The 26,636-nt window shown below is 33.3% G+C and overlaps 1 protein-coding gene across 31 annotated transcripts in view; it reads right to left on the reverse strand.

Annotated features, from left to right (window-relative positions):
- The window catches only part of ADGRL3 (adhesion G protein-coupled receptor L3), a gene marked incomplete at both ends in the record, with an annotated part of 456,353 nt that overhangs the window by 346,808 nt on the left and 82,909 nt on the right, over nucleotides 1-26,636 (reverse strand). The gene's annotated exons all lie outside the window — the stretch shown is intronic.

Raw genomic sequence — 26,636 nt, forward strand, 5'->3', positions numbered from 1 at the left:
TCTGTCACAGCTATTATGTAGTTACTAGTTATTCTGATCAAATAACTTATTCAAATATATAGTTTCTCTTCCTATCATTTACGGTCAACCTTTAAAATAAATATCTTTCAGAACATTTTCTCTCCGTAACTAATTGCCCTTTATTTTCAATGTGACCTTTATGATATTTCCAGTATCTTTCCTGTGATTCAACAAAATAGCCAATTTTATTGAAACGCATTTTCCAAGAATCTGTGACATGGAAATTCCCTGTCTGTTATTTTCTACAGAACAGTGTATCCCTTAAATCAAGGTATCTCCAGATGATTTTGGACAAAATTGCAAATTTATTTAATGTAATTATGAAAAAAATAAATCATAATCATAAAAATAGATATGTATTTGAAATTCCTTTTGGTGCATTATTTATGCATCTTTAATAAAGAAAATCTATGTTAACAGCTTTCAGTGAAGCTTAAATTCACAAACACACACACACAGCATAATCATTCACTAAACTGTTTGTTACTATACAATACATACATAGTCTCTTTATTAATACTGCTATTGCCTTAACTAAACCATCAAAATATCTTTATCAGTATTTCCTTAAGTGTGCTCCTTTCAACTGGGGTAGCATGAAAGAATTGATGAATAACTCCAAGGTCATTCATTCACTGTATGTAAGAAAATAGCTTCTCTTTTGTATATTACAATGGCGTGACCTGGGGACTGGACTCGGGAGAATGGCTAAAACATTCAATCAAATATTCTTCACCCAGTTGTTGCATGTTTTTCTCTCATGGTTTATGATCAGTCTAAATCAAAAGTGGCAAATCCCATTCTTTTTCTTGCCAAGGATGGCTCACAAAAGGGCTTGTAACTCAATCCCTGCCCATGCAGCTCAAGGGAAATCCGCTCTGGTGTTCTGGGAAAGGTGTCTCTGTCCTAGGAAGACACAGGAATAGAAGTCTCTTTGTTTCTCTAGATGCTGTAATGTCTAGATATGATGCCAGAAAATGCTGTGAGTTTGTGATGAGAACCAGAATGAGGGCAAAGAGACAGCATGCAGAGAATGACAAAGCAAAACACAGAAAGACCATGGAATGTGATGATCACAGTGATGCCTTAAAGTAAACAAACTTGGAGTCTTCATGATGCTTCATTGTTATATGAACAAAACCAATTTGAGTTGGAGTTTTGAGTTACATGTAGTGGAAATCATCTTATCTAATATACCCATTCTTATCAAATAGCTAAAGTACATCACTGAAAAATCATGAGCTGTATAGCTCATGTAAAATCTATTTTAAATAATATTCATATTTCAAAACTAAATTTGAATAGTACATCTTCCTGGAAGCTTACCTTTCACATTGCAAGTCATTTCCCTCTTTGTTCCCAGAGTCTTCTATTTGTTTCTATTTTAGCATGAGCAATATTTAAATATTTTTAGTTGCTTTCAACTCCCTCTCTAGTCTAATAATCCTCTGAACAGCTAGAGTAACAATTTTATGCCTAATGTCTGGCACAAAGTCAGTCACAATAAAGATACTTTAATAATTATTACAAACATATAGTAATTATAATGCCAGATAAGAGATTTCTTAAATTTTAGGTACATCTCATATTGGTACTTTTTTTTTCCTTTCAAATGGTACTTATTTTTTCCTTATCCTTCTCCTATAAATTATAAAATGTTCTTAATAAAGTCTCTGTATTTGGAGATTACTTATAGAAAAACAGTCTCATTTTGGTTTTAATGAGAAAGGACAGTATACTTCTTGCTCTGCAAAAATTTATACTTTCATTATTTTTAAAATATCTGTATGTAAAAAAATTATACAGTGACATACTGCAGTGAGTAAAAATAGACAACATCCCTAACCTAATAGAACTGATATAGTCTAGAGAAAAATAAATAAAAACTTTTTCGATAATTACGCCTGATAAGAAATCAAAAGGAGTACTTCTAGGGTGGTACTAGAGATGAGACTGTTTCTTACACATGGAGGTCAAGGATGGGTACTTTCATGAGGTGAGTTCCAATGAAGACTAAATAAATGGAGTTTCACTCCAAACACAACATGGCCTTTCTTGGCACTGCAAGTTTTCCTTCTTTATTAGACTTAATGAATTTACCTTAATTCTCTTAGCCATAGGGTGATTACCATGCTTTAAATCCAGTGCAGCTTGTTGAAACTATAAGAAGCTTGTCTTTATATTTTAATCATCAGGATCCCAATTAATTTTTCACATCCTGCAGTGAAAGTATTCACAGTAGGAATAAATGGCACAGAGAACAAGTAGTGACCTTAAACATCAGCTACCTGATAGCAGACAACAGCAGTTGCTTAATAAGATCAATCACTTTCTGAACTGCATGCTACTAAGTTTGGAAAGAGAGCCTTCTGAAGTTTGCCACCTGGGATAAATTCAATTTTTCGGAGGTTATTCTCAATGTAACCGTGCCTAATGCTATTAGTGAGGGCACTGTATTGAGTGGTATGCTGGCAGTCTTTGAGTCTTCCAGTGACAACTTTCATTTCTATACTGGCTGGTGACTGAATATTGCAAATATAATTAGCCTTGGTACATTTTTTATTTTGTAATATTTTTTGAGCTCTGGATATTTTATTCCCTTGGTAAAAAATTCTATTCTCTTCAAGTTAGTTAAAAATTAAAGATTTGGGGGCATAAATTCATTATCTATAATGAAATGGGTTATAGGCCCTTAATTATAGGCAAATACACACTGATGATTTTGACGTATAGCACTTAGGAATTTAACACACACATACACTCAAACACACACATATAAAAATATATGTATATATATAAAGATATATCTATATATCTTGCACTCAAGATTGTGAGCAACTTGCAAGCAAGTCCCAGCATTGCTGTCACATTGTTCAGTTTTATACATGGCGCAGTCCCTTATTTGAATCTCAGTTTATAGATTTCATTTAATATTGCACTAATACTACAATTGAACCTACTACTGCAACACATAAGCAGGACCCACTCTAAACCAACTTTTAAATTTAGAACCTTTAGAAATAATCAATGAAAATTTTTAAAAGAACATACTATTTTTGTAGTAAAATATTCAAAGTAAGACAAATAGAGGACGGAAAATTAAAAGTATGTTCTTATTTTAGACTGCCTCAAATATCCCCCAGACAATCTAAAGAACAGATAGCAAAAGAAATATGCAGAGCCATGGTAGGCATGGGGAACATTATAGATGAGATCTGACAGCAGTTAGGGGTAAATATTGAGCCTTGAAGGCCATGGTAAGGCACAGATACGATTACTTCATTTTAAAAGTGAATATGCTTCTTTAACATATTTTTCAAGGTACTTAATGACATATGCATCTCCTTAGGATATTGAAAAAAATAATTTCACCCTGTAGAGATTTAAAGAAGCTTTAGAATTTCATCTTCCCATCCTCCCTTAAAGTAGACAGTAGCTGCCAATCACAACCTGGAGGTTACACTTACTAAAACCTAATATAGGGCTGCCAATCTTCCATTCAAATTGGCTAATTGACAAGCATACCATTCTAGACATTCCACATATAACAATAAATAATTTAGCAGTGCTCAGATTAGTGAATCTATAAATGGAACTTCACTCTTGATAGCAGGTTGCAAAGTCTAAATCTATCACTTCATTGTAGATAACAACATAATCCATTTTCTCAATGATAAGAAAGAGACTGACTTCTGCATTTAGGGATTTCTTTTTCTGCTTTTATTCTTTACTTCTCTCTCATGGTATATAACTGGATCTACTGAAAGTAATAGCCATGCTGTGAAAGTGAGGAATATGCCATTATCACAGATGAGCTCTTTAGAAACTAGTTAAAAAGTTCTTCATACTTTTTGTTGATCCAATAAGTTAAGGTGCATGTTTTCAGAAAAAAAAAACAAAAACAAAAACAGGAATAATTATAATTCCTTCACCAGCTAGTTTCTGCTGATTTTTACTAGTGTTTCTGGTAACTTTCTGCCAACTCTACTAGCTGAAGATATTTCAGAGGTGAAGAAATCAGACTTCCTACCAGTAAATGCTTCAGTTGATAAAATTCACAATAATAGTGTTGCTGAAATATAGTACAATAGCAAAATCATGCCAAGTACCTGCTTTTGTTTCAAAAGGACTTATGGTGTACTTAAATTGGTTGCATTTCAATCTGACTAATATGAATGGACTTTTTTTTTCTTTTCTCACATGTATGTCCTAACATAAGGCACATGAGTTACTGATGACTATGATTCCTTTCCATTAAATTTACACATACAAATTTAAAAATTCAATTAATATTTAATTAGTTAATTCATGCAATTATATTAATTTAAGCCATAAAAAGGATTTTCACTTATAATGTTTTGCTCTAGGGCCCCAGGTTGCTTGGCTAAACATGATGTCATGTTAATAACTTTTAAATGGACATTCATTATCAAATTGAATTTATCATAGTTACCATGGCAAAGCAAAAGTTTGTGTTCTTTGTTGCAGAGTATACAAAGCGACCACCTATTAAAAACAATAGGTCAAAAGCACACCTTAATCATGTTGCTATGTGATTAATTCTTTCAAGTGGATTGTGATTGAAGTTACTGTGACCTTTCCAGCTGAGGGATTTGAGGAGCTGTTAGGGTTCCTCTGCATCTAGTTCAATACCCTCTGTCACTGGCAGCAAGAGGGCTCCTCAATCCTAGCAAAAGGTACTCACAGGATATGTTTTCTGATAACCATAAGAGAAAGTCACCTGCCAAAGCATAAACTATTTCTTGCAATACAACTGTATTAAGTCACTGAATATTGGGGTTTATTTATGAGTGAATCTAGCATTTAGCATTTCCCTAGTACAGAATGGCTCTGCATATATTGACATTTTGACATAATAGACTTAAGGGAACAACAAAAAAGTATTTTCCCTTCATCTAAGAATATTAAAAGATTTTGATAACTGGTTGTCACTTTTTGGTCAAATTGCTAACGCTGATTATATGCAAACATCCTTCACCTCACTATCACTTTAGTATTTATTTTTTGACCTTAAGGAATGAATTTCTAATCTAAAAGAAATAAAAGACTTTCCTGTTCAATGTATTAATATAATGTTCTGTTCCCCATGATTAAAACCCTTTTCTTTTTTTCCCACTGACAAGCAAATAACATGTTAGAATAAGCTGAACATTTGAATGTTTGCCTATGTTTTGCTAAAAATTAAAATATATATATTTTATATATTTTTATATATATATATATTTTACCTATAGTCACTAGACTCTTATTATAATCTCTGAAATTATTTCTAGAGGATGTGCCTTCCACAAAAAATTAAAATGGTTTTATTCTATTAATCTACCAGATCATTTATATATTGAAACATGATATTTAATACAATTTTTTCCTATTATATCCTTTAAAGATCAGTGCTGATATAAGAACATGACCTATTATGTCTAAATTTGAAATTATAAATCTTCTAAATTGAAGTTTACTGACCTATCCCTGGCAATCTTTGGAAATAGAACCCACTAGATATGAAGAAACAATGCATTACTTAAATATGTCTAGCAGATTTTGGGAATGTGATATTAATCTCAACAAAAAGTGCTGATTAGAGTCAACAAATCTATGCATTAAAGGTTTGCATCACAGATTTCCTTGCATTCAAAATGAAATCAGACCTTTCTTTAAGAGAAGTATATATCATTTCTCTGTTTTTAACATGAAATGCACATACATCATAACTAATTCTGGTAGCTACACTTTACATACAAGTCCCAGTAGTCCCAGACTCTCTTGGTAAACCCCAACAATCTTGACATAATTCCCAGCACTGCTCACTTTCACTTTCCAAAATGTCTGTTTCAGCAAAAGTGTATATCACTCTCCATATGCCACATCTTTTGTACCTAGTACATATTTGTTTCATTTCAATTTCTTTGTGGAAGAAAGTTTTTTAAGATAGTGAAAGTAGCCACAAATAATTTATGTCCATTTCACTCTATATTAAAACCAACTTCTCATGGGCTATTTTTAAAAATTCAGATTAGGGGCTGGAGGGTCTCAATTTGATATGTTTGTTATCACAATGTTACACATTTGAAAATAACATGGGACATGCCCAAGGGAAGGAAGGATTAAGACATAATATTAAATGAAGCTGGCTTGTATAATCAGGACTGTACATATAAATACAGGAAAAGACATTCAGGAAGAAGGATTCTGAAATTCTCAAATATAGAGAAACTGAAATAAATAGGATTTAAAGGTATGAGAATAATTCGTTAAAACTGAATCCCAAATATTTTGGGCGTTTTCTTCATGAATCAGTTTATTTTTTTAATTTTAAGAGATAGGATATTAAATATTAACAACCATGAAAATTAATCAGGGACATTGCTACTCATAAGTGACTTTACAGAAACTAATAAAGGTTTTAAAATAGTCTTTGGGGTATAGTCTAAAACAGTGTATACAGCATATTGTACCTTGCTTATTAATTATGTATTTGCACATGTCTGTGGAGTTATAATTTATGATTTTAGAAGGTGAGGGATAACACATGAATGCAGATTTCTCTGGGAATAGTGATGAGTAAATTTTAATTAATCTCAACAATAAACTCTTTGGAACTTATAATTCCTTTTTTCCTGTAAAACTGCCAAACACACTAACCAATAAGAATATTATTGGCAATGATTTTCCTGCCTCATCCCTACTGTGATTTTCTCTATACAGTTAAAAGCTTCACAGTTAATAAGGTTTATCTACATAAACAAACAAATAAGCATTATCTCACATTCTAACAGAATGCTAAACCATATAAAAACAAGGGAGAGAAATTTTAACATATGCAAAGTATTTTTTTTTCACTGTAATATTAAGAAAGAAATTCCAAATAAGTTCACAGGTACTCAGTGAAATATTAATCTTCCAAAAAAAGATAATAATCTTGTTCAAGAACACTGCCACATGACTGAGCTGATTGGATGTCACTAACACTACAGTTATTTTTTATCTAACTCATTTTTATGTCTTTGGAGAGACTATTTTCTATCAATGACAGACTATTTTCAATTAACAGTACAAATAAAAGGTGCAGCACATTCAATATACTTATGACCTTGTAATTCTTACCTAAAAGAAAACAGAAACATGTTCAAAAGACAAAATTAATGAATGAAAATTTAACTTCTTTCTTATTCTTATTATTTCTCTGTACATACTTGGTCAAACAGGTGAAATGGTAGCAAAAAAAGCAAATAAATAGAATAATAGCTAGCTAAGTACCAACTGTTACATCTGGAAATTTACCAACAGTTTTATTTATATTTTTCTTCAACTATGAAAATCAAAGATAATTTTCCCTGCCTCCTTTGATTTACTCAGGCAACATCTCAAATTATAAATAAGTGAAGACATACCATTTCTAATGACATCATGTCTGAGGGAAAACAATTTCCAACAAATCTATAATAATTTATTATTTTACTATCTGGCTCTGATCACATATAATTATTAAAAAAAAACAACTTTGACATGAAGTCAGTATATGTTGCAAAGTCCTTAGCTTCTCCTTTTACTATCACCATCTAAAATATAGTTGGAACAAAAGTACATGCTATGATTTTGAAATTAAACAAATGAACTCTGATATTGTCTGCTCAATGAACTTGAGATACTGCTAAAACTTATTAAGATCCCTAAATGATTGTATTCCTTAAAACATATTCCATGTATTCCTTAAAACATATTTCAAGAAGAAATAGAAGCACACTTCTCAAAATAATTATTATTCATGATAACCCATAATTGGATCTCTGGGTTCCCCTAGACAATAATAAACAAAAGTTGCATCTATTTTTAGATATAATTAGACTGATACCCCAATTTCTTTTTTTTAAAATACATTTTATTTTTATATTCCCCATACAAATGCAACCCCCTTATTTTGACCCCAATCCCTCCCCTCCCCGACCCCTATCCCCATAGAGTGTCTCTGGTTCATAGTTTTTTGATGACTTTGATTTTCACTTTCTTATAGTTATTCATTTTCCTGGTCCCTTATTTAAGTTTTCTAGATTCCTGCTATGAGTGAGACCATCCAGTATTTTTCTTTTTCTTTCTGTCTTATTTTGCTGAGCATGATCCCTTCCAGCGCCATCCATGTTGCTACAAATTGCATGTGTTTATCTTTTTTGAATGCTGAGTAATATTCCATGGTGTATATGTACCATATCTTCTTGATCCAGTCATCTGTTTTTGGGCATTTGGGTTGTTTCCAAAGCTTAGCTATTGTAAACAGTGCTGCTATAAACATAGGGGTGACACCCCAATTTCTGACATCCCTTCAATAGTAAGACCCAACTCTCTATGGTTAAAACTCAAACATGGCGAACCCTCTAAATCATGCACATTACTCTTCACTTTAACACATTTAAAATCATAGGCACACTAATGCCACTAGAGATAGAGGTATCTTTATTTCTCAATACCTATGCAACATGATTAAATGAATTTGCAAAATATTGTATTTTTCTTTGAATTTTTAAATTTGTGCACTTGGGGATTTTTTTTTTTTTCTGCTTATACATTATACCAACTGAACTTATTTAGAGGTTTACTTTACTATATACACTTTTGAAACTGGCTTCAGCATTTCACAGTAAGCTAATGGGGCCAATGTTTTGTCTTTTAACATGATCCATGGAAGTAATAACAGCAATGTTAGGTAGTTTGTCTGTCATGTTCAAGGACCAGAAAAAGCAAAGTTGGAAGTACAAAGAGACAAGATCAAAAAGGCAAAGTTCTGTGTGTGAATGTGAGGCAGGCAGGTAATGGAGGCAGGTAATGGAGGCAGATGGCCAGCTAAGAAGACCTTATAAATATTTATTACCTCATCATGTCCACATATTTTCTTGTGATAGTACTACCAAATATGCTCCTAAGACAGAAACTTAGGATTCATCTTTTTTTTTTTCACTTTTTTCTTTCCTTCACCCTCTGCATGCAATTAACATAACATTCTGATAGCTGTCTTTCAGCTCATTCTCCCCTTCACTATTCATTTCACAACTGCTCTAGATCAAGCCTTTCATATGTAGTTGGATATCATGTTATATATACATGTCTAAGTGGTTCTCAGGACTACATTATTTTTCTCTTCAAATATCCTCATTATGCATCTAAACAGGGGTATTCCTAAAGCAGGAATTTATTTTACTTCATTTGAAATTTTTCAGTGGCCCCTCCTCAAGGTTACAAACAGATTTGTGTCCCTCCAAATTCATATATTGAGGTCCTACTCACCAATGTGACTGTATCTGGAAACACAGCCTTAAGAGGTAATCAAGATTAAATGAGGTCATAAGACTGATGCCAAATTCAACAAGTGTTCTTACTAGAAGAAAAAGAGATAGTAGCAATACAGGTACAGAGAGAACAATTCAAGTAGTTTACACAGGAGCCTTTTGAAAGCTAAGGAGAGATGCCTCAGAAAAAGCAAACCACCCAACTTCATGATCTTTGGCTTTTACCTTCTAGAAATGTGAAAAATAAATTTCTGCATGTAAACCACCCTGTTAGTGATATTTTATTATGGCAACCCTAACAAACTGATGTGGTCATAAAATCCAATCCTGGGCCTCACTGGTGGTGCAGAGTTAAATCTCAGCAGTATCAAGCCAGTGGTACCAGCCACTGTGGCATGAATTAGATGCCTGTCCAGGAAGCTGACATACATGGCACAGACCTCTCCTGCCTTGCCTGCTGCTCTGCTCAGCAGTGTATTTCAGTATGTTCTGCTCCCCACTCTGTCTCTAGCAAGTCTTCTCACCCCCCACACTTCTGGCCTATATCCCAGTTCTTCTATAAACAAACAATAAGAAATCTTAAAAAAAGAAATCCAATCCTCCGACCGTGACATTCAAGACTTTTATTTTGCCGATACATTCACCTAATCTATTACCCCCTCTATGATATATACTTTAAATACCAGGGTTTACTCAACTGCACTAGATTCTACCACACCTGTGCCTCTCCTTACTATACCTCTCTCTTAGCCCATGGGAACCTCTCAGCCTCAAGTGCCCTTCTGAAGCAGTTCTTACGAATACTTTAAGCTAGATTTAAGACTAAGCTAAGACTAAACTAAACTGGGATGTTTCCCAACTTAATTCCATTCCAACACAGGTTTGTTAGGAACCTGCCCCTTCAGTCTTTTAGTTATCTTTATCTGTATCACTCTCCTGTAGCTACCATACTTCATTCAATGTCATTGTTTAAATTCTCTCCCTTATAAAACTTCCTTGTAGTTAGGAATAATTTAGTCATTTTTAAGATAGCATCACTTAGCATGATTCCTGGTACAATAAGGTATATGGCAGCAGCTATCATAATAACATCTCTCTGGTTAACTTGAATCTGTGCTTTCAGGCCTGGGCTTGCTCAGAGTCAGCTTTCAGAAACCATTTCACACGTAAGCTTTCAATGAAGGATCACTGCAACATAGAAACCCTGAATATTTGTTGGATAGCTAAAAAGTAAAACTTGCACTTTTGAATCAGTGTTGTTACTAAAAAAAAAAACAACAAACATATTTTTCTTATAACCTCAGTTTGAATTCAAAATCTAGAACTACTTAAAAATGAACTACTCTAGTGTATAAGTAGAACCACTTGTACATCATAGTATTTATACAGACTATGGACTGATTAATGAGACTGTATATTCTTCCAATTATATGACTGTTATAAGTGGAGCTGTCAGACATTTCTTAAAATTATCTTTTTAATATTGTTGTAGACACACATTTGTTACATATATTTTTTATGAAACAGTAATCTCTCATAAAAATTAACTATTTTCTTTATTCAATGCACATGTACATAAAGTGAAAAAAAGTATCATTTACTTCATGAACGTTCAAAGCTTGCAAAAAGAAGATGTGGTACATATATACCGTGGAATATTACTCAGCATTCAAAAAAGATAAACACGTGCAATTTGCAGCAACATGGATGGCGCTGGAAGGGATCATGCTCAGTGAAATAAGCCAAAAAGAAAAAGAAAAATACCGGATGGTCTCACTCATAGCAGGAATCTAGAAAACTTAAATAAGGGACCAGGAAAATGAATATAAGAAAGTTAAAATCAAAATCAACAAAAAACTATGAACCAGAGACACTTTTTTGGGGGTGGGGGGCAGGAGGGGAAGGATTGGGGTCAGAATGGGGCGTTTGCAATTGTATGGGGGAATATAAAAATAAAATTTATTATTTAAAAAAAAAAGTATTTCCCTACTTTGTGTGGAAATGAACGTTACAGTATGATGAGCCTAGAGGTTTACAAAAGAGCAAAAACAGTAAACTTTTGATTTTTTCCATTTTAGTGTGGTTTATCATAATGAAGGTTTTTGTAGATTAATAGACTTTGTGGGTTTGAATCCATTTTTATTTTTTACTTAGACTCTTTCCACCTTTATGAACCTTTTATTTCAGGAACAAAAATATCATTGATGAAAAAAATGTTCATTTAAAAGATGGATTACCATGAAGCCTGGCTTCTGCTCACACATCAGTTTGGTGCACTAGCCTTGACATCAAGCCACCAAGAATGAGGGCAGGGGCTACCATAAAGGAGGCAGCACTGCTCAGGTCAGAAGCACCAACTCATATGGAGGAAGGAGAGTCAGCCCAAGGATGTAGCATGAGGATCTGCAAACTAGTGATAAGAATGAGGGAGAATTCTCAAGCCGTAGATGCAAATCTTAAGGTAAAACTAAAATTTGAATTCAAATTTAATCAGTATCAAATCTCTTGCCTTTCATACATGATCTCTAATTAGATCATAGGACATCCACATTGAGTGCTGAAAGTGCTGTAAGATAAAAACTGAGGTCCTGGTTTTCTTTTATTCAAAACTGAAGTACCATCATACAGAAGCTATGCTTGTCTCCTTTGCTAGATTTGCTTTGTTTTGGGGTCTAGGTGACATTAGAGTCTTTAAAGAATCTGAGATTTTTGAATTTTTATGATTGGCATTGCTTTTTCTCAAAGGGTAAACAATTTTGTGATATTCCATATACAATAAAAAATTGCTTTTGGATGGACAGTTTTGATTATTCACCTAAGCATTTGTTTCCTTTGTTTTCTATCAAAAACAGAAAGAGAAATAACTTTAGCAAGTTTTCTTCTTTCATTATTAATCTTTTGCTTTGCTGGGATTCAAACCACTCTTAGGCATTGATGCCATTAAACTGAATCCCAGATGACAGGAAAAAGAGAAAAATAAAACATGGTGAGTTTAGTTGGTAAATTTAGTTTTTCAAAGAGCTACATTACAGTTCCTTGTTCATTTTTTCTTTCTAAAAATATTCTGAGTGCTGAGAGATGATCACTTCATTCCTAAACCTATGCATACATATGTAAAAGAGCCTACTTAAATAATTCCATTTCTTCTGAAACTAACAAGGAAGATTTTAATCTAAGTTATGATTTGTGGCTTTATAGACAACAAAGTAGCCGGATATATCAGAGAAAATGTTGCAATATATATTTGGAAAGAATTCTAAATTTCCTTAAATGTGGGCTGGAGAGTCCATGAGACGATAAATCCAAATAAGGAGAAGGACTTCCTATTTTCACTAGTAGCAAACATTGTATTCAAACTCTTTCCACTGACACTTAGTAGTTTCTATTTTACAATTTTGCCTCCTGGCCTTAAAAATGCAGTTGGCTCCCCACTGTTCTGGTTATTTCATTAAGAGGAAATGTGGGAGTGATGGCATTGCCTATAATTCCTCCTAAATTTCATCTGTTAATTACTAATATAAACTGTGTGTGTGATTGTTCCTTTTGTGCTCTATCGAGATGTTTTTCAACAATATCAGCAGAATGAAATGACAATGGTAAAATGAAATTCACTAGGATAAAACTCCCTTCCCCCAATGTACAAAGATTGTATATATCACTTAAATATAATAAAGAAAGTTCACAAAATTCAATTATTCAATGCCAAGCCAAAAGGCTATATTTGTGGAGATAATTCCAAGCCATGTTTCTTATCAATCTAGTGCATTTTCATAGTTCAAAATATATTCTCTTTTGTGTAGATGAACTCTTAAGTGAGAAGCAAATACATTGACTAAATAACAACCTTAGTTATATCTGCAAATTATTATGTAGCAGTAATCTGCAACTGTTATTTCTATCGAAGAATATGTCATGTTGTGATAGATGATCTAACTGTATGAACTGTCATTGGAATAGTGGATCAATAGAACTGATTATCTCAGCATACTTCTCTCATTTTCTTCCAGGAACCTACAGCTTCACCTTTGTACTTCATTCTCTTATTTTTAAGAATGTGCTTTACCTGGATTTGGAGCCATTCTTATCTCTAAAGGAAACTTTAAATTAAGAAAGTGATGGCATTCTTATATAAGACTAAAAAACAAGAAATGAGTGGGAAAGAGAGACTATACATACTAAACAAGCAAAGCCTGATCTAGAAACTATAAGAAGTGAAAACCCCAAATTAAAAATAAAAAATAATAACCTGATTTCAAAGATAAACCTGATGTGCTTTCATTTTCCCAAAAATGATCCTAGAGATCATTAAATGTAATAGTTAAAAACAAGTAGAAGAAAAGCATTTCCAAATATCACATCATAGGGCCTTTGTTGTGGCGCAAGGGGTTAAGCACCACACTATGAAGCAATCCACAGCCTCTGCAACACGAATTCCATCCCCAGGCAACCAGGGAGAAATCCACATGGCACAGCAAACCTCCCCTGCCACTCCCCTTAGCAGTGTACTTCAGTCAGTCTGCCTGTTCTGTTCCCCACTCTGTCTCTGGTGAATCCTCTCACACCCTACACCTCTGGCCTGTACCCTAGTTCTTGTATGCATAAATAAATAAATCTTTTTAAAAAGTCATAAAACATTTTTTTTAGATTACGTAGTAGATATGTTACTAAAGACTTAATGTAGAGAGAGTCATTCTGAGACAAGAATTCTTTAACACTTTTGACTAATTTAGGGAAACACAAATTATCAAAACCCAGAATGAAAACTATTTATTCAACAATGGAAAATGTTAAAACATGCATCTCTAATCATTATAATAACCACTCTAGTACTGTGGTGCTACCCATGTAGAAAAAAAAAATGATGTTTAAAATTTTCATGATGAGCCCTTTATGGCAAGTGTTTTCTAAACTGCTCAGAGAGATAATATATATAGGACACATGGCTTGAATTTTAAATCACAGTCCATTACAACAATTTCAAAGCATATTCTCTGAACTTACAAGATGAGAGAAATATCTGAGGAGTTGGCGGTGGTATCTAAACATATCCCCCAAACTAACATAATTTTGGGGCTTCATGAGACAACTTTTTCTCAAAAAAGCTATCTTAGAATGTTCCTTTTCTAACTGTTTTCTTCTTATATTTAGGAAATGTTATTTTAAATTTTTAAAGTAACAATTTCAACAAAATTTTATCTTTCAATAAAAGATAATTTCATTTACTAATAACTGGTCATTCTGCATTACAAATAGACCACTCATGAAAATACATTTATAAAATAATTAATCTTAAAATAAAGGCACAATGTTACATTTAACCTTGGATCAATCATTTTACCTGTTTGAACATTAGTTCTGTCATCAGTTAAATAATTATGTTGCTCCATCTTCCTGACACAAATGAGAATATTTTAAATAAAACAAATAATACAGTTCCTTGCTAAGTAAATGAAAGAAAAAACAAATGTTCTGAAACTAGATTACAATATAAATCTCTGATTCTAGAGTAAACACATTGCTTTTTCTTGAAATTAATCTGAATTCTAGAAATATACATCATAGTCTATCCATTTGTATTCAGAGTTATGTTTATATTTATTTATGTTTTACATGTGTGGGTGCCAACAGTGCTGGCATACTAGTTTCAAACCTGTCACACTGAGAATATACTGAGTTCATGTTATAACCAGCAAAATAACATATTCTTTAATTATTTCCCACAAGACACTATGATACAACAAACTAAAAGAATCTAAGGGATAAGATTTATGCAGTGACTTTTTTTTCATTTGTTGCTGGTGTGCTTTTATAATGCAATTACAGCTATCACTAAGTATCTGACTACATCACATTAGAATTACCATCTCCTTTGTAAGCACTAATGGGTAGTAACATTAAGGATACATGCTTTGTACCCACAACTTTTATTGAGACACCTTTTTTCTGTGAGTTTGCAGAAGGCGGCTCAAATTGTATTCCAACAGCCATGTGTGCTTATGCTGTTTTTACTAATTCATGTTTTTCCATTCTATGACTTTCAATGAAAGATTGCATGATTGTCTTCAGTGTCATATTTTTTCTCTTATGTTACAGTGAGGAAATTGTATTGGAGGAAATAATTGAATGAATTAAATTATTTGAAGGACTCTATATTTTCTTTAGGACTGGACTTGGGAAATAAGTCAGAATCCTATATCCTCAGGCAATGATGATCAATTTGAATTTCTTGGAGAGGTGAAAGGACTAATTAATGGCAAATTTTACAGACTAATTTGTGAGAAAGGAATATATTTCTTAACTGTAATTACCGAAAAGCCTATAGAGAAGTAATTACCACTATCTAGAAGGCTTTAGCCCATGAAACTGGTCATAGGTGCTTTTATACTATATCTTTTTTTTTAAAGATGTATTTACTTATTTATTTATTTATACAAGCACTGGGTACAGTCAGAAGTACAGGAGGGTGAGAGAATTCACCAGAGCCCGAGCAGAGAACAGAACAGGCAGAGTGACGATACACTGCTTGGGGGAGCAGCTGGCGGCAGGAGAGATCTGTGCGCCATGTGGGACCCTAGCCCGGTGGCCAGGGATCAAACTGGCGCTGCAGAGGCTGCAGGCAGCTTCGCAACCCAGCGCTCAACCGCTGTGCCACTGGGGAGACCCCACTTTTATACTATATCTTAAAGAAAAGGCAAATATTTGTAGTTTTGGAGAGAAATAAAAAAAGTTAAGAAAATAATTTCTAGATAAAGTTAGAAATGTATAGAATAACACAGAAACACATATATAATATGTATGACATCTATAACAAATATCAAATATAACAGAAAGGCTGTAATGTATTGCCACACTTTAGTTGGCTTACTGGGTAAAATTATGAAACTAAAACAAAACTACTATTATCATCAAACAAATAAAATTACTGTTACTAAATCAGGAAATATTATTAAAACATTTTCCTCAGGGATGCTCATATTGTAGAAGAATATTGGGTATTTTACTTAATATATTTGATAAGTACATTCTAATATCCAGAATACATTAATTAAATATAAAATGGTAATACAGAGTTGTTCAGATGCTTAGTGAAAAAGGTTTTGGGGACATCACAGTCTTTCTACATAACTCAACAACATCAATAATTTGAGATGAAAGATTCTCCTCAGTTTTACTATCATCCACTCACCTTCAAACTCATAGCTTTTCCCCTCATTTTGTAGCAACTATCTCCTCTACCTTCTCTTTGTTACTAGTTTTGAAGTTTTTTAGTGCAGTATCCTTGCATACTTGTATTCTTTTCCAAGTATTACTTCCTCAATACATTAACAAGCCCATGAAACAGCACCATATGTTTATTTTCCTAAGATTAATAGTACTAAAAGCTATGAGTGCTAGCATTTTTGGAAAGAACTCAAGTCTTTCTGAGCCAAAATACACATATTTTATCTTTTGAAATCAATCTATATGCATAAAAAACATACTTTACTTTTACCATGTGACAAACTTACCTACAAATAAAGAAGATTTACATGTCTTTCTGCTCTACATATGATAAAGTCAGTAACTTATTTTACAAAAACTGGGGTCACCTAATATAGTTTTATATTAACAAATATAAGGGTAATAGATATTACCTACAACTTGGGAAATAACATTTCTTTTGAAGTTCAATATGTTAATCACATTATACAGAATAAGAAGATTCTAAATATATACTCAGAATTTTTGTTTAGTAACTTTTTAAGTTATAATAAACAATGGATCAATTAAAATCGGTGGTGAGTATTGAAAAACATAAATTGAACAATATATTCTCAGCATAATCTTAGCTGGCAGAGAAGGAAAATTAAGATCAGAATATGAAACAAGAATAAACTGAGCTGTTATAAAACAAAATTATGATAATATGGAACACATACCAACTTTCATTTTTATAACGTCATAGGAAAATCTTTAATTTGAAGATTTATAATTACCTACTTTCAAGTTTGAATAAGAAAGGTTTGCATGATATATTTTCTCACTTAAAGTATTTCAAAGAACTCATGTTGATATGTTTAGTTTCTAATTCAGAAGCCCTCACTGTTCTAAAGTTTGCACATTAAGTAACCTATTTTTTTTTCATTTCCACATATCACATAAATTTCAACATATTGTCCTTTATTACCAATAAGCTAACCTTAACTAAAGCATTTTTTAAAAATATTTATTTATTTATTTATACAAGCACTGGGCACAGTCAGAAGCGCAGGAGGGTTAGAGAATTCACTGGAGCCAGAGGGGAGAGCAGAGCAGGCAGACTGACAAAGTACACTGCTGAGGGGAGCAGCGGGCAGCAGGAGATGTCTGCGCACCATGTAGTACCCTCTCCGGTGGTTGGGGATTGAACTGGTGCTGCAGAGGCTATGGGCACCTTTGCAACCCAGTGCTCAACTGCTGCGCCACTGGGGAGGCCCTAAAGTATTTTTATAGATAATTATAACTCTATGAACCTCACAATGTTAATAAGAAAATCTTACTTCACAGACCTTTTTACGAAAAAATTTCATCACAAGTTCTTGAGTGCTTTTGCCTGAAAACTTATCCTAAGACTATAAGTAAACACCACATACTTTCATTAGGTTTAATGTGATGTCCCCATTATTTGCAAATAAAAATAACCACTCATTGATAGTGTAGGAGTGTCTGTGGTCTAAATACACATGTACACGCACACATGTGTGTGTGCAGTTTTATATTCAGTTTTAGTGATTGCCTCATGATTGTTTCCTGGGTTAGACCCTTTTATTAAAAATAGTACACATTTTAGGCAGATCTGAAAGGCAATAGAGTATGGTAGTTAAGGAATTTGTAGTTATATGATTATGCTAAAATTACAGCTTTGCCAATTCACTGTAACTTTGGAATGTTACTTAAATTCCCAGTGTTTTAATGCCTCCATCCCTGAAGTAAGGATTACAACATCATCCATGTCACAGGAGTGAGAGAAGAATTAAATGAATATTGTCTGACTCATAGGAGATTCTTTATACATAGTGCTTATGTATGGCTATAGATGGAAATATGCATACAGTCAATTCTGGTCTATCAATGCTTGTTTTTCCAAAAAGAATTACATTATCCAAACACTTTATAATCATCATTGATTCAAATAAAAAAGAGATTCAGGGACTGGACAGTGTCAGATTCACAATAATTAAATTATTTTTATCAAAAACTTCAATTATAAAAATTTGCTTTTGGCTGTAATTGAATATCAATAAAACCTGAGCTCAATCAATCCACTCTTTGGTTGAGTGCATGCATGAAAGAAAATGAACTCTTCCCACCATCATGGTTAGGATCAGGAATACAGTGCTTAAGAATTTTTTAAAAATTTGTTATTTTATCCTCCTTGCTACAATAAACAAACCTCCAAATCCCTCAGTTATGGCAATGTGCTGGCTATTTATGAAGCATTTTATATCTTGAATTCTAAAATTTCAGTAAATGGAAATGCCTAGATAATCAGCAGGTAAGAGGGGAAGCTAAGTGTTATGGCTTTATTGAACAATTGGGCATATTGGTTCATTAAAATCTTGCTTTTGTTTCACCAAGAGAAATAAATGTAAATTTTGAATGGCTTTGAGTCTTTCACTTGTTTTATTCTGATGTAATAAGAAAAATTAAAAAAATAACTCTCCTTAAAAGAAAAAATAACAGTAATAAAAAAATCAAGTGTTTTGTATCTGAAGACATCAGGTATATATGTGACATCATAAGTCATTTAAGGTAAATTTCTTAAATTCCATGTAGCTCATAATAATGAACACTGAGTGGCAGTGAAAATATCTTCAGATTCTGCCTCCACACAAAAGCCCCAGCAATCATTAAAATTAATATAATGATAGGCAAACATTTATTTATTCTGAATGTCTACTAAATATTATTGTTACTTATTTCCTCCAGTGACAGGTTTTATCTTCATTAACATACTTTGTTCTTTTCTTTGTTGATTTAAGATATACTCAAGATAATTGCAGTATTTTTTCCTATATCCTCAAATTTCCAGAAACTTTTTAATCTTTCCTTCTTTGCTAATATTTTCTAAATATTTTCCAGAAGATGTCAAGTTCTATAGGCTGATCAAAGAGTATACGATTATCTAAAAAGCTGGAGGGGGGAAATAATGTGGCGATCATTTACTGGAAATTAAAAAAAAAAAAAGATTAAGTTTTTCATATCACGTCAAACATGACAAATTTTAGGTAAACCTATCATTCTAATTCTACCATTATTTAAGGTTTTTAAATTTTATTTTGTTTATCAAAGTAAACCAATTACTAAATATACTGGATATATATTAAAACTAAAAAATCAAAAAGAATTCAGAAAATTCAAAGCATGCCAGGAAAGAGCTGCCCAAAACTTTTCAAACTCTGTCTTTACAAAATTGAGTTTTCAAAACAGAAAATTTAAATAAATGATACATTAAAAGTCTTTAGTAAACATATTCATAAAATTCAGTTCTTTCAACATTTTTAAATTTAGAGAATCATCATGACAGTGCCTCCCTTCTATTATATGATAACTTATACATTAATCTATGCAGTAAATTTCATTCAAAGTTAAGTCAATCTAGGTTCTTATTGTTTTAATCATTTTATTTTTAATTTGAAGCATGTTATTTAATTTTATGAACTTGCCTGTGTATCTGAACAGAAAATTATATCAATAATTTTCAGTTTACAATGGGCCTAATTCTCATTTGGTTCTGTATTAGCAAAGAATATTGAATAATATGCAGACATTTCTTCCATTCAAAAATAATTCACTCATAGAAAACATCAGATGGTTTACAAACAAAATGAATATCATGAATTTTTTAAAATAAAGAATACAAAACATAAATGACTAATTTTCAGCCAGTAAGAAGAAATGAAAAAAAAAAAGATACATGCTTAGGGATATGTAATATTTTTCTTCATGACTTACCTAACCCTTAAAATTAGTAAGATCCACAAAAAAACTATAGGTTTATGTAGCTTCTATAGACATACATAACATTAGTAATTAAAACTGAGAAAAATGGGATAAGTAAATTGTTGCTACTACCTTGATTCCCTACTAAATACCAGCAGTTTTACCTACCATTACTGTTATACCATCAGTGCCTTTGGCAATAGTATGAAATAAAGCCAATAAGATGGCAGTATTGTTTTGCAAATAGGTTGACCATGCATAATCATTGGAAAGAACTCAAGTATTCTAAATTTTCAATAACCATGCTTCATGACCTAGGAAAGGCAGGCAACACAACTCCCTTTAGGTTTTACCCTAAGCTATTCTGAAATATATAACTCATTTACTAAATTAAAAAAAATTGAACATGTATGGCATATAATTAAAATCAAACATTAATAGTAAGGAATACTAAAAAAAAACATTTCTGAGGACATTAGCAAAATTAATTGTCAGAAATGAAATGAACAAAAATACTAAAAAAAGAAAGAAATGCCTTCAGATAGTACTTTTATCTTTTTCCATATATAATATAGTTGGACTTTGGAATGGGAATTATTATTCTTCTTTCCTGTATTTTCTCTCCTTCAAAAAACAATAAGCATGCACCCATACAGCAATCCTCAAGGCAATGAATAATATATTCTAGTTTCTAGACTTATGTGTTATTTCTTACTGCACAAAACATGGATTCAGTGAAATAGTGCCTGATATGAGGGATTGTTTTTGATCTGTTATAATTCATAAGAGAAATACAAGAAACAATATAATGAATTTGTCAAAGGAGAATACTCAAATTGAAAACTCATGTATATACACACAGTTATTGCAGAACATTTATTGAGCTATGTATATACAAAAGCTGCCACTGGCATTTCTCCTTCTTCTTCTTCTTCTTCTTCTTCTTCTTCTTCTTCTGCTGCTGCTGCTGCTGCTGCTGCTGCTGCTGCTGCTGCTGCTTTTGAAAGAGTTCTTAACTTCACCAGGAATAAATGCAACAGAAACCACATCTTTTTGTAAACTGTAAAATCCCCTGCAGTGGTACTGATACAAACTAATAAATAACTTTTTTCTGAAAAGTGAGAAACAATTCGCTCTTCCCCTCCTTCCTCCTTCTCTCTCTCTTTCTCTCTCTTGAGTTCCTGATGTGACTGGACAAGTGAATGTATAATAATGACAAATATTGCTGAAAAATAATAAAACTTAGGTAACTTATTTAATTATAAAAATACTCCTTCTTTATACATTTAATACCTCTACCTAATGAAAAACTCTAAAGAGAGTATCTTTAATAGTCTAGATTCAGGGTCTCACTGGTGGCTCAAGGGACTGAGTCTCAGCACTATGAAGCAATCCATAGTTATTGCAGCATGAGTTCGATACTCAGCCAGGGAGGTGACCCACATGGCACAGCGGACCTCTCCTGTTTTGCCTGTTGCTTCCCCAGCAGTGTATTTCAGTAGATATGCCTCTTCTGCTTCCCATTCAGTCTCTGGTGAATCCTCACATTCCCCCACCCTCTACACCTCTGGCCTATACCTTAGCTCTTCTATGCGTAAAAAAATAAATCTTTTTTTAAAAATAGTCTAGATTCAGCATCTTGAATATAAGAGAACTTTAAAAATAAACATATTTTTGCCCGTGCTTCCAGGAATAATTGCTAATATGTCTTTGATACTGTTCAAACTAAAATGCTTGTTAATTTTAACTTAATTTCAAGTATTCATTACTTAGCTTAAAAATAATGCATCATGGATAGAAATAGACAGAAAGTAGATTAGTCATTGCATGGGGTAGAGAAGGAGATGGGGAATAACAGCAACGGGACTGAAGAATTTCATTGCAGTGATGGGAAAATTCGACAGCTGATTTAATGGTCATGATTGCATCACTTAGCAAATTTACTTTAAAAATCTGTATAATTGAAATTCTATGGTTTATAAAAATACTTTAATAAAGTCATATTTAAAATGAATACACTAGGGCCTCCCCACTGGCGCAGCGGTTGAGCGCTGGGTTTCGAAGCTGCCCCCAGCTTCTGCAACGCCGGTTCGATCCCCGGCCACCGGGCTAGGGTTCCACATGGCGCACAGACCTCTCCTGCCGCCCGCTGCTCCCCTCAGCAGTGTACTTCGGTCCTTCTGCCTGCTCTGCACCCCGCTCTGGCTCTGGTGAATTTTCTCGCCCTCCCGCACTTCTGACCGTACCCAGTGCTTGTACAAATAAATAAATAAATCTCTAAAAAATAAATCTTTAAAAAATAAAAATAAAAAATAAAATGAATACACTAAATGAGAGAAGACACAAAAATCACATGCAATTGATCAATTTATTAAAATTACAAAATGGGAAAAACTAATTTAGTATATTAAAAGTTTCATTATAGGCAATCCTCTGGTGGGGGGTGCAGGGTAGGGAGGTGGCAACATGGTAGAATAGAGCAAAAGGGGTATGTCCAAGGTCGAACTCTGTGCCTTGACAGAATAAGCTTGATTTATGAAAACTCACTTAGATTTACACTTCTGTGCAATTCTTTGTATGTATGTTTTAACCGCAATAAATGTACATGCATATCCATGTATGTGTGCTAACAAATTTGTGTCTATTTGAAAAATGTAGGCAATTTAATGAAAAGTAAGACTGCTGCATGATATATATATTTATTTATATATATATTTATTTATACAAGCACTGGGTACAGTCAGAGGTGCTGGAGGGTGAGAGTATTCACCAGAGCCAGAGCAGGGAACAGAACAGGCAGAGTTACGAAATACACTGCTGAGGGGAGCAGCGGGCGCAGCAAGAGAGGTCTGTCACACCATGTGGACCCTCACTGGTGGCTGGGGATCGAACCGGTGCTACAGAGGCTGCGGGAGGCCCAATGACTTTTAAAAAAGTCATTAAAAGCCGACCTAAGAATATAATAATATGATATTTAATGTTTCTATATATTATTTTGAATGACCAATTTAACGAGAAACTTCTATAGGAGTTTATATTGACAATGGAATAGCATCAAACGTTTTTTTATCATCAAATATCATTAAGAGCACATACAAGATGGGCCTTCCTTGATGGCACAGCGGTTGAGCGCTGGGCTGTGAAGCTGCCCACAGCCTCTGCACAATCGGTTCAATCCCGGCCGCTGGCGAGGGTCCCACATGGTGCGGCAGACCTCTCTTGCTGCGCCCGCTGCTCCCCTCAGCAGTGTATTTTGTCAGTCTGTCTGTCCTCTTCCCCGCTCTGGCTCTGGAGAATTCTCTCACCCTCTCACACTTCTGACTGTACCCAGTGCTTGTATAAATAAATAAATAAATAAATAAATAAATAAATAAATAAATAAATAAATAAATAAATCTTAAGGGGAAAAAAAGAGCACATACAATGTACTTATATATGGTAGGGGGTCATGGGGGATGTCAGTCTTGATCCGTGGCACACAAAAAATTAAGGTAACAAAAAAATAGTGAACATTAGGAAAAACATTCAAAGTTGGAGCTATTAGCAATTTGCATTCATATCCATTAAAGCATATATGTTACATATACAATTAGCATATTCTGGTCACCCGTCACTTAAAATTGAAAATAAAACAATAAATTCTAAACACCACCAATAGTGGCACAATTAGAAGTAGTCTTAGATCAAACGGTAGCCATCAGAACACCAGTATTTATTGAAGCCATGATAGAAAAGGCTAGTTGAAGGGTGTTTGAAGGGCAGTTTTCTTTTATGGCTTTCATCCACTTATGTATCTAATAACAACTTCGGGTTCTCCTGTTTCCACTAATGCTACCAGATGACATGTCTTCTACACTGATCCCTCTTTAGTATTATTGAGCCATAGGAGCTTTCCTCCTTTTTTTCAACTCCTCAATAAATGTAAATGAACTAAAAATAAAACACTGAGCAAGTGATACTATTATGCTTCAGCAACTGTCATTGTGAAACGCATACTGTGGACTTTCAAGTTAAAAATGGAAACATTTCTATTAATAGCTGATGATAACATGAAACCTCAAATGAATTCAAAATGTAGAATTTCTGCATTATCAGTTGCCAACACTCATTTTCACTTTAGATTCCAAATCTATATGTACTTTTTAAAAAATTCTCTGAAGTGTGTAAATGTAAAATTAATAAAAATAACTCAGAAAATGGATAAGAAAGTTTTTAAGTGGCATGACAAAATTGGAGAGCATATTTATTTATTTACATATCAAAAATAATGCTCAGTAAAATCAACAGAAGATTTGCTTTCTGGAAGCCTATAATTTGCTTTACAAAAGGCAACCGTATAATGTGCGATATTACAGTTTTATTAATGTTTAAATGCAATCAAAAGGGAAGTAGATGATAATAACTGAGTGAGATTAGAGGCTTTAAAAAGAATAATTAAATGTATCCCATCATGTTAATAATTCCACCAATAGGGTAATAAAAAAACATGTTACGGCCTCCCTGGTGGCGCAGCGGTTGAGCGCTGGGTTGCGAAGCTGCCCGCAGCCTCTGTGGTGCAGGTTCAATCCCCGGCTGCTCCCCGGCCACTGGAGGAGGGTCCTGCATGGCGCGCAGACCTCTCCTGCTGCCCGCTGCTCCCCTCAGCAGTGTACTTTGGTCCTTCTGCCTGCTCTGCTCCCCGCTCTGGTGAATTCTCTCACCCTCCCACCCTTCTGACTATACCCAGTGCTTGTATAAATAATTAAACAAACAAACAAATAAATAAACGAACAAAGGAAGACTGACAGACCGAATGAATGAATGAATAAATAAATAAATCTTGAAAAAAAAACGAGAATGTGGAGTTTAAAAAAAAAATGTTAAACTCAGAACATTTGAAGAAAGGAGGTAGCAGAATGGATGAGAACACACTTTGAGAACATGTGGTATGGACTGTAGTTTAGTGAGGAAAATTGCTTCCCTACAGCAGATATGCTACTGAATCGATTTACTGGGGGATAATGTAGAACAGAATAATATCCTTTTAACTCAAGTCCTTAATCTTTCATACTTAACATGTTAGTTTTATATATAGTATTGTTTATGCATTTGTTCAATGTGTATTCAAATATCTGCATGAAAAACATTTCATGTCTGTCCTTGCCTGTGACATCTGTTTAATTTATGTGGCTGAACTAAGTTATGAAGACTTTTTAAGAAGTTCATGCAAGTATACAAAAATAATTCTTGGTATTTAATAGTAATTCTGCCATCTAGAGAAATGCTTACAAATGTTTAGACCCTGCTATAGTCTCTTTCTACAAGTGAAAAAGAAAGAAAACACATTAGTAGATCTAAGGTGCATGTTAGAAAGAGATTTTCCATATGCATTAAACTGTTCATATGACTACTAGTTTGATATATCCATATTACAATTAGTATACTTAGTTTTATTTAACTTGCTGTCATTGATATGACAGTGAAAGTTCATTTTAAAGCAGCTTAGTGCAGAGAACTCTCATCTTTTGGGAGCTTACAAAATAACACTGGATTTTTTTTCTCCAAGCATTTATTTTGGAGAAATGTAAATATAATGTATTTAACAGTCCAAATGCAAGTAAGGAACTTGCTTCCATGGAGAATTAACCACAGTTATTTCAGTCAAATGACAATTCTTACTTGAGAAACCACCAGAAGAGCTTACACAAATGATTTACTAAGGGTGCTTAAAGCAATTTTACTCTGCAGATTTGTTACTTTACAGACACATCATATAATTCAGTGGCTCCAGAGAACCCATTGCAGCTATATTTTTTTTAACAATAATTATAAGATTAAGGGTTTATTTTGGGAGCCATTAACAGTATCAGTGAAAGGATTAAAGTAATTTTAATGAAAATCAAATAGAGATCAAAGAGTTGGCAGAGTTAATGTCCCTACTATATTTTTAATGAAACCTAATCACAGACGAGCAGAATCCCTTCCTCAACCCACAACCAAAATGGTTTCTAAAGAATCCTGTGTTTGGTAGTCTGACAGAAACAAGTAAAATAACAAGTTAGTCATAATTCCCATTTTTTACTATTTACAGAAAACTACTCCTGAAAGAACATTATAATACCTTCATGAAATGAAATGTTTAGAATTATTTTAGATATAACATCAGACAACTTAGAGATACTTGGGGGTATATCAAATATATATATAAATGCAATAGAACCACAGGAAGAAATAAATGCAATCCAACTTGGGTCAAAAATAATGTCTAATTTCAAAATGACATTTCCCATTTATACTTACATTAGCATGAGCCAGCATTTTAGAAATAGACAAACAATAGCCCTCAGGTTTGCCCTGAGGCAAATTATACCTCTC

This window comes from Talpa europaea (assembly GCF_964194135.1).
Source record: "Talpa europaea genome assembly, chromosome: 5".
NCBI lineage: Eukaryota > Metazoa > Chordata > Mammalia > Eulipotyphla > Talpidae > Talpa > Talpa europaea.